Source organism: Bombus affinis, chromosome 8 (assembly GCF_024516045.1).
Source record: "Bombus affinis isolate iyBomAffi1 chromosome 8, iyBomAffi1.2, whole genome shotgun sequence".
In the NCBI taxonomy this organism is placed as follows: Eukaryota; Metazoa; Arthropoda; class Insecta; order Hymenoptera; family Apidae; genus Bombus; species Bombus affinis.
The window spans coordinates 10,363,028-10,372,431 of record NC_066351.1 but is presented as its reverse complement, the minus strand read 5'-3'; the positions used below and the strand labels follow the sequence as shown (position 1 = coordinate 10,372,431).

General features: G+C 39.6%; 1 protein-coding gene and 1 long non-coding RNA gene across 3 annotated transcripts in view; both read right to left on the bottom strand.

Annotated features, from left to right (window-relative positions):
* LOC126919317 (laminin subunit alpha-1) overlaps positions 1–9,404 on the bottom strand; it is a 204,722-nt gene that overhangs the window by 55,081 nt on the left and 140,237 nt on the right. The gene's annotated exons all lie outside the window — the stretch shown is intronic.
* Positions 5,271–6,864, bottom strand: LOC126919361 (uncharacterized). Its single transcript, XR_007711577.1, has 2 exons — positions 6,281–6,864; positions 5,271–6,135 (listed from the first exon to the last, which is right to left on the bottom strand). It is a non-coding gene; the product is annotated as an uncharacterized LOC126919361 (long non-coding RNA).

Below are 9,404 nucleotides of genomic sequence, written 5' to 3'. Positions count from 1 at the left end.
GACTCGCTTGTCTCTCTGGATCGGAGAGGATCTGTCGTGGGATCCGATGCTCCCGTTTTTCCTCGCCCCCTTCCTGCTTTAAAAGCTCTGCGCACTCCTTAGGGTTACGCCACGCGCGCGTAAACAATACGTCTCGCGGTCAGATCCAGGCGCCGCAGCTTTTTCATTGCGACCAGGAAGAGAAGGATACGAGGCGAATTAAATTTGGATTTTTCTTGCGAAAATGTTTCCTCTTTACGAGGAACGAACGATGGAAATGGTAATAGATTTTAAGGGAATAAATTTCGAGAACAGTATCTTTGGCACGTTTAGATATATGTAATAATGGAACGCGATAATAAAACGTTAAGGTATTTGTGGTAATCGATAAGACGCGTGACGCTTTTCAAGTTTCGATAACGTTATTGATAAATTCATTCAATGAGAGCAATTGCACGAGACGAACGATGAGGAAGAATAGACTTTGCAGTGTGATATCTAGTTTATCTTCATTGATATACGTGTGTGGAGTAATGCAAGTATCTGCACACTTTCTATAGAGATTTTAGTAAATTGTAAAAATATTCAGTACGTGTATTATTGTTAGAAGCTCGTGTATTTTCTTGTGGATATGTATAATATTGAAAAAGGATTAGAAACTGCAATTCTTTGCGTCATAGCTAACAATTCTAACGCTGTTTCTCTTTTGTTAGAAAAAATCTTTTCTCTTAATCGCAGAGTATACTATAATATCTGTAAGCGGTGTAAAGGTATAAATCGTAAAGTAATCGCATTATTTCGTAAATTATCGCAACACTGAGATCGTACAATATATAAATACCGAATAAAGTTTATAAAATCGAAATTAATTTCTCAAGCTACGTAAGAAAAAAAGAATTATTTCAGTCAGTAAAGGCACGTAGCCACTGAGTAAGCTTCCCGTTTAAAACGTTCAGTGTTGATATTAGAAAAGTAGGTCGAACCGAGCACTGCGGTGCCTTGTTATCGATTGTTTAGCTGTTAGATAAGAAGATGATGTATTTCGCACTAGTGTAAAGATAAATACGTTTTCTAATGCTTGCAAGGAGGTAAAACATTTCAAACTAACTGGTAACTCTCTTTTACCTTTCTTCATTGGAAAAAAGAATTCTGGCAGAATTCCGTTCTAAAAAGAATTCTACGAAGAATATCATAGTTAGTCTTATAGTTTCGCCGTTACTTTCCAAGTATTCTTCAAACGTTTCTCGTCTGTTTCTAAAATATCGTCTAGTTGTCCGAAATTCGTATTTAAATAATCACCAAGGTGTGCTAAGATCCAATCCAGAAATTAAGTACTTTTTTAAAAATTTGTGAAAAAATAAAATATCTCGCAAAGTGTTGAGTATTCTATGACCTTCACTAAACGATATTGGATCACTTACGTATCTTTTTTTCATGGTTTGACCTAATTGTTAGAATCATTTCGCGTGGGTTCGAATCATCATGAGAATCCTAATTATATTTAAGTAACGATCGTAAATTAAGAATTATAATAAGGACCACATCTAAAAGAGCACTTTTTTTTTTTATCTTCCGATGACATTCGAATTAACCCGCTCGATGCCCAAACGCAACCGCGTGTTCGCATAAATATTGATCGATCGTTTTTTCTCGCTCAGGTACACGTGTGTACATTCGTTGCATATTTATAAACTGCCTTTAATGCTCGGTGTATTACGAATGCGGTTGCCAGAATCTCGTTTCGTAAGACTCGGTTCTTCTTTCGCTTCTGTATGACTGTGCGATGTTGAGCGCGGATCCGATGGCGGTCGGCCGAGAGAGGTCGCGAGATATCGACCGCCAGAACTTACATACTACGTATTCTCTCGCTGTTCAGGAACTCCCGTTAATTACGCGCTCACGAGCGTACCGCTCGGATTTCGCTTCCGGCATCTAGGCTGCCGAGAATTTCAGCTGAGCTGCTGAGGAACCGGCTGGAATGCGACACGGCTCGCAACAGTTCCATCAGCCACTTAACATAGACGAAAAAATACACGCGCTTCGCGTTCGCTGCGATAAACCATTATCGAGTGTTGATTGCGCGTCGGACTAGACATCTGTCCTTTTTCTTTTGTTCTTTAACCATCCCATCATTAGCGAACGGGATCGCGAAAGATTTTAAGGAGACCTTGAGCGTTGAAGATGCGAAGATTCATCACAGCCATGCTTCAAACGCGTACGACTGGAAATTGTTCGCTCTAAATGACTAGAACTTCATGAGTTTAGATATACGGGATGAGTCAGTAAGAAAGACTTTGTCAAAAGACGTTTGAATTGATCGTGTTCGACGTGCCTGATCGGGCGAATATCAAATAACTTGATGTTTCAATGATTTGTACATTTCGAGATTAAATTCGACTTCTTCAAATGCTGAGAGCATCTTTTTAAATAGCACCGTATTGTTTTTGTAAGATTGGTCCATCCAGCTGGATATTCTGCCCGGCAGAAGCTATTAGCCTATTTGTATCGGAAGACCGTCGGTTTATTAGATACTTCAACTTCCATTTGTCAAGTTTAATGAATAAAAGAGAAGGAAAGACGCGAAGTGGTTGAATTCGATGAACTGAAGTTAAGATATCTGCTAAACTAATGGCTTTTCGGTATAAGTAGGTTAATAGTTCTCCGTAAACGAAACTGATCGATAAAGAATAGATAAAGGTGGGTAGATGAAAGAACGATCGAAGGTGAAATAAAATGGAACGAGTAAAATTGATTTAAAGTTGCATTATTCATCGGTGAATCCTGCTCCTCAAATTCGTTCGGTAATAAAAATTGACCAATATACACGGTGTCTAAATGCAGATATCTTCAAATGACAAATATTCGACGTTTCTTATGCGGAACATGCGGAATCGGTTTGACACGAAAGAAGTAAAAGGCAGAGCGAAGAGGAAGTAAAGATAAGGCACCAACGCATACATCACTTTATCTGCCCTCCATATTCCTCTGTTGTTAACACTGAATCAATTTTATGAATGAATACATTCGTAATTGTAGCGTATGTGAGTTACGATTGAAATTAGCATAGTTAGGCGGTACTCGGAACCATACTTTACAAAGGAAAAATACACTCGTACCGTTATGGCGTTCGCATTTTTGCCAGTGTAACAATAAATTACACCTGGCTGAGCAATGATTAACCGACGTTATGATAGCAGGATGTAAAATATGTCACGATATGAAGAATGGTTTAATTCACTGTAACTTACGGCCCCGTTCCCTATCGTATTCAAACCGCCCGATTTATTTCGTTTGAGCCACTCTACCGACAATGGACTTACCTTCTTTGAGGCTTGCGTTCACGCAGCCGACCATTATTACGTGCAGCTCACTTTGCGTAAGAATTCTTGCCAGTGTGATTATTCATTATCCAACTATGTTGTACGAGTACAAACGAATTTCACTGTATCAAGTATCTTAGAACATGGAAACTCTACATTCGATGCGATTCGAAGCTGTTTAATTTCTCCTAATGAAGCTTTAAAGCTATTTTACTTGGTCCAATCATGGGAAGTATATCTTATTTGTGCTGAAAAGCCGGAGACACGTGAAACTGTTCTGGACAATTCACCTACTTTGGCAGTGGAAAAATATACGTCGTAGCAATCTTTAAGAAGGATATAATCCGACATCGCGATAAATTTTCTTTCTTAAAATAAAGATATAGACCAAGTCCGCTTTTTCTTTTTTCCCAATCAAATTACGTGTCTCTTTACTATATACACTTTCTGCTACCTTATGGCAAAGCGTAGCAACAGATAGAAATCTGCGTTTTTGAGAAACTTTAAATTACAAAAATATACAATATATCGAAAGTATAGTACCTATTATAATATTCAACGGATGGAACATGAAGCTTTATAAAAATACGAATCCGCATGAAAATTCGATAAGTATCCTATTATATTAGAAACTCGATAGAACGAGATTTTACACTTGCAAGAAGATTAATGTATTCGAGAAACTGAGAAGTACTTGGAGATTTGCGCCTGAAGAAATTTTAATTTGACGTAAAGAGACGCCCCTAGCTTTTTAATAGCAGTGTACAGGTATCTTTTGTGAACGCTTTGTACACGGTAATCGAGTTAATACCATGGAAGAACGTCCAGTTTTCGCAGATAAAGTGGCTATTACGCTTGTCAACGATATACTCGTAACGAACCAATAAACACGCTCCCTCCAGCGACCAAGCTCGCACGGTTCATTAATTATCCAATCAAGTCTCTTCCCGTATTCTTTCAGTCCGCGTATCCGTGCATCCAGCACCTTGCAGTTTCCTTGACCATGTCATGGACCACCTGAGATAAGTTCATAAAGCTCTCACAATGAAACACCCACTGTGCATTCGTGCAGCCAACGCAACACGGCGAGCATCATTGCATTCAATTAACGAGAGACTGATCGCTTCGTATCATTCACGGTAACGGAGAAACGACGGTCATTACACACGCGTCCACCTGTCAAACAGGTGGTTTTATTCTGGTAAATGAAAAATATTTCGTTTGTCTCTTACATCGCTGTCTCCTAAATCGAGTCAACTTCTCTTAAGAACTTCATTTATCATTTTCGAGAGAAAAATAAATCCCAAAAGCGAACATAATAATTTCTAGCTTTCAAAAATTTCTGTCACATTCGCAACGTGCGAAGTTTTTACAGAAATTTTGCTACTCGTCCGTTGAATTATAAATTATACGTACACCACACCGTCTAATTATTTTCTCTGATTAAACTTAAGTTTTATTACACCGATCAACTCTCGACTACACCCATTCACCATCCTCGTAGTTAATTTTTATTGGGAACACCACTCTAACGCATAGATACGCATGCTTCCAGGCTATGTTATTATAACAGCTTTTGCTAAATACAACGATTTATAGCGTACAATTTAGTGTGGCGTTTATGTGGCCGCATATTACTCTCGCGCGATTTATTCTGAGATTCATGAATCGTCACCTAGATGAGGACGACGTTCGTGTAACGTGCACCGCATCTTTCATCTGCCTACGTGGCTGTCTACTCTCCGGGTTAAAGCCCTCGCACATTGCGTGAGCAAACACTTGTTGTAATCAAGCATAAAAAAGAGAAAAATCGGCATTTACATTGTGCCGCTCACCTATCCGCCGCGCCAGTGAGAGAGCGAGTACTTAATGGCTCGGTGATTCATTGAGCTCCATTGATGCCGACGAGAATACTGTTCGCTGGTCTTCAAAGCAAGTTTACCCTTTAGTAGTGTTATTCAAACTACTAAATACGTAAATACAATTTTATTTGACTAAATATTTTTTGATATTTATAAAGTTTCGATTGTAAAATAAAGAGGTGGAGAAAGTTGCAAGTTCTTCAGTCGTTGAGACAGATCAGTAGAGAAAACGTTAAAAGGTTGAATAATTTAATTGTGATATATTTATAATTAAAATCTTGGTTGGAAATTTGTTTAGATATTCAAGTAACTTGAACGCATTATCTTCTATGGTTGTTATTTAACAAATCAGCATTGTGCAAAGTTGTTCTTAACTGATAGTTCATAGTATACATGCAACAATTTCATTCGTATTATCGTAGACTTTTAAAGAGCTACACTGTCGCTGTCCACGATTCAACAAATCACAGAAAATATTGCGACACTTTTGATTGAAATATACCAGAGAAAGATGCTTCTCATTCAAAATATTTTTCTCTTGCAATATCATTTCAACTACGATTCTTTCGTCAAACAATCCCAAACCACTAACGCTATCTCGTAATCCTCGTACCATATCGAACATCAGAACTTAAAAATCCTCGACACATCGTTGAAGTATCGACGAAAGACTGTTCGATCGGTCTCAGCTACCTAATAAATATCGGCCGTTTTCTCGGCAAGCATCGTGAATCCCACGACCACGCCTCTCCGTCTATTCTGTTTCACGAAGCCGGCAGTCGCCGTCAATGAGCATAAATCGAAAGGATTTTTTCCGAAATCTGAACCTGTTCGCTCGGCGAACGTTCTCCAGAGGGGCCTTTAGGCTGCGGCCACACGAACGTCGCAACGACGCCCGTTGTAACGGACGTTGTTTCGTACGTACGTATAGAGTTGTACGGATGTACAGCCAGTGGCGTATCCATGAGCCTTTCCTGGAGGAGAGGGAATACGTAAAAGTACGTTGGAGATTTAAAATTTTCTTGTAATTTATATCATAATATAGTGGAAGTCCGATTATCCGAACTAAATAATTGAGTTCGAATGTAATCGAATTTTTTAGATAATCGAACGACTCACATTTAAGTACATTCTGCATGAAAAATTCTGATGTTTGTACAAATTCCATGTATTACGTACACATGTTTGAATCGTCTTTGTTCGTGCGATCTTCTCGAGCTGCTAGATTGCATATCTTTGTTAAAATTAATAATTCCTCGGGAGTATCTCGTTGATGATGTGCCTTGTACCATCCGATGATTGTCTGTGATGCTGTGAATGCTTCAGAATGCTTGGGAATGTCACTTGTGCAGATATCTTCTTCCTCCAAGTTTTACACGTTCGTCTTTTAATGTCACAAATCGTTGATTCAGCAATCGCGCAAGACACCGCTTTTCAGTTATGGTTTCACCATTGCGTAATCGAGCAATGTTCCGCGTCTCCTCTGAATTGATAAAACGGACTACGCTTATGTTTTCACATGTTGGTGTACAGCATAAAGATCAACTGACGATGATACGTTGACAATACAGACAATGTACTGGCTTGGCTTGTGTCTCACAGGCAAATGTATTTCCACAATATTTACTGCTGGGATAACCGACAGCTTCTACTGTATCTCTATCTCTATCTGATACTACAATTTAAATAATTAAATTTACTGTAATTACCTGACGAATATTTCAGAACGCGATAATATTGATATTTTTATATTTTATTTATTCTTGGAGGCGGTGGTAGATGCAACCCTCCTCCTTCCATCTGACTCTTCGTTCTTTATCGCGTTATAACACTCGATAAAAACAATTTCTTTCAAATATGAATTGACTTCGGGGTGCGATAGAAACTGCAAAATAATCTTATTTACACAGATATTCCAAAAAGGAAGCCTTTTTGTAATAACAATAGTTGACAATACAGAAATTCGAAGATTCTTACAGACAGAACTACCGGGGTAACATCGTCTACGAAATGCAAAGTACGCGAAAGAAGATACGTAAAGGAAGCGTTTTGCATTAGCAATGATTGGCAATAAAGAAGTCCGAAAACGTTTGCGAACGAAATCGTCGGAGGAACATCCTCTAGAAATGCGTGCGCGCGTGACACGCGTCCTACAAATGTCGTGTGGCTCGCTACACGAATTAATACGATACAGAATGTACGTCTACGAAATCTAACGTCTGTTTTAACATAAATGTGTTTGGGAAAAAGTTACGCATGTTACAAGTTACATAGCGTTGACAGTGATGCATGTCGCTCGTGTATGGACTTCGATATACGGCGATATATATACGTACGATGCTTCCTCAAACTACGCGGCGTTTAGGGACATCGACTGACCGCGTAGGGTGAAACCCATGAAAGCTGAAATACGTACACGCATTTATATCTTTCCAATGCACGCGCATATTGTGCATTTCTATTCAAAATTTACGATTGTTATATTCGTTCTTTATATTCTTCGGTATAAGACGATTCGATGCGAATTGTCTTTCTGAAATCACTGCCCGTATGTATCGGGCAGAAATATCGAATTCAAGCAGTTGACGGACTGTTCGAGGAAGAAGAGGATAACGAACTCATTTATTTTTACGCGCACGAATAGTGGAACCGTAGCTATGTAGCTGACAGAGACACGCTGATCGTTCGATTTTTTCCAAGCTTCATAACGGTTCGTTATGTGTTTTGAATTCGCTGGCATTGCTTCTTGCACGCATGGACAACTTGCAAAGTATTATATAGTTCACGCGAACGAATTCGCACGTTCTGTTCTTGCTCGTGTGAGAAGATACCACGAACGAAGTCACGTGTACGGCACGTTCTGTGGATCCTGAAACGTCAAATTCGCATAGTTTCGAATTTTTCGAGTTTGGTCCATTTTACGAAGAAAATATCAGGTATAGCAGTCGTAAAACGTCGAGGCTAGCTAGCCCATGGCGGAGAGCTTCTCTCTTATTCGCCATGATAAGAAAGATTGGAAAGATACGCTGAATAAATTGATCGGAAACAAATGTAGAAGGAAAAAGCGAAATCGATGAGAAAAGAAATGCACATATTATAGAAACTGTGTTGTTCGTGGAAGCAACGTATTTCCACAACGCGTGCCACACAACGGACATGGTCGTAACGTTCGTGTGGTCCCAGGCTTACTTACCACTCTCCAAGACCTATCTCAAGACAAGAGGTCTCTGGGTGTCTTTTGTTTCACGAGAACACGTACCGAGAATCAGAAACTGCGAAGGCTGACACTCCCAGAGCGGCAGGCTCGAAAGAAAAGCAAAAGGCGATTTTATGGGATATTCATGGTGGCACAGGTGGCCTGGCTACGTGACGATGAGTATCTGACGGTGAACGACGCCGCACGTAATGGACAGGCCGCGTGGGCACGGTTAGTTTTATAGAGCCCACACGGTTCGGAATACAAAATCTTTGCTGGTACTTCCGCGATGAGATCACCTGCCTGTGTTTCTCATTCGAGTGTTTGGCAACGCGACCGCGACGTTACGTTGCTTGTCTGGGCCTAGTCGTGAATCACGAGGCTACGACATTGATGGCTAGACGCCGAGAGAACCATTAGGGACATCGGCGTGAAAAAACACGAACGATGACGGTTTTGAAGACCGTCGTCGTAAAGGCAGAGGATTTACGTTGCGGTTGTCGCGGTGTCTCGCCTTGAGATACGTGGCTGTGACACAGGGATGGAATATCGTCGGTGTAATTGGGTTAAAATAGAATAACGAAGACAGGCGATCAAGATTGATATGTGAATTTACGAGCTTTCTATAAACATCGTCATACAGTTTCGTTGAACGGATAAAACGCTCGATTGTCAGTCAAGAATACATATTTTACGTACGCGATGAAGAAGCAAGATTTCATTTGAATATGTCACTCATGAAACTGCTATAGAGTAGATTTCCACTCGTACAAACGCTGTTTACTATGTCGCTGAGATTTATGCATATTCATTATTCATAAATCTTAATGGTACTCGCGCATACACATATGTACGTATATGCATTTATCGATTCGCGCATATTAAGTAAATTGAAATACGTAGATTCAGAATACTACGTTTTTGAAAAAATGAAGGTCGTCTTTTGAAAAAATCACTATAGATAGATAGGAGACTAATTAGCAATGTAAAACGATGTATCAAAGGTAAGCTAAATATTCTGCGATAAATCCTGGAACTGAAAGACAC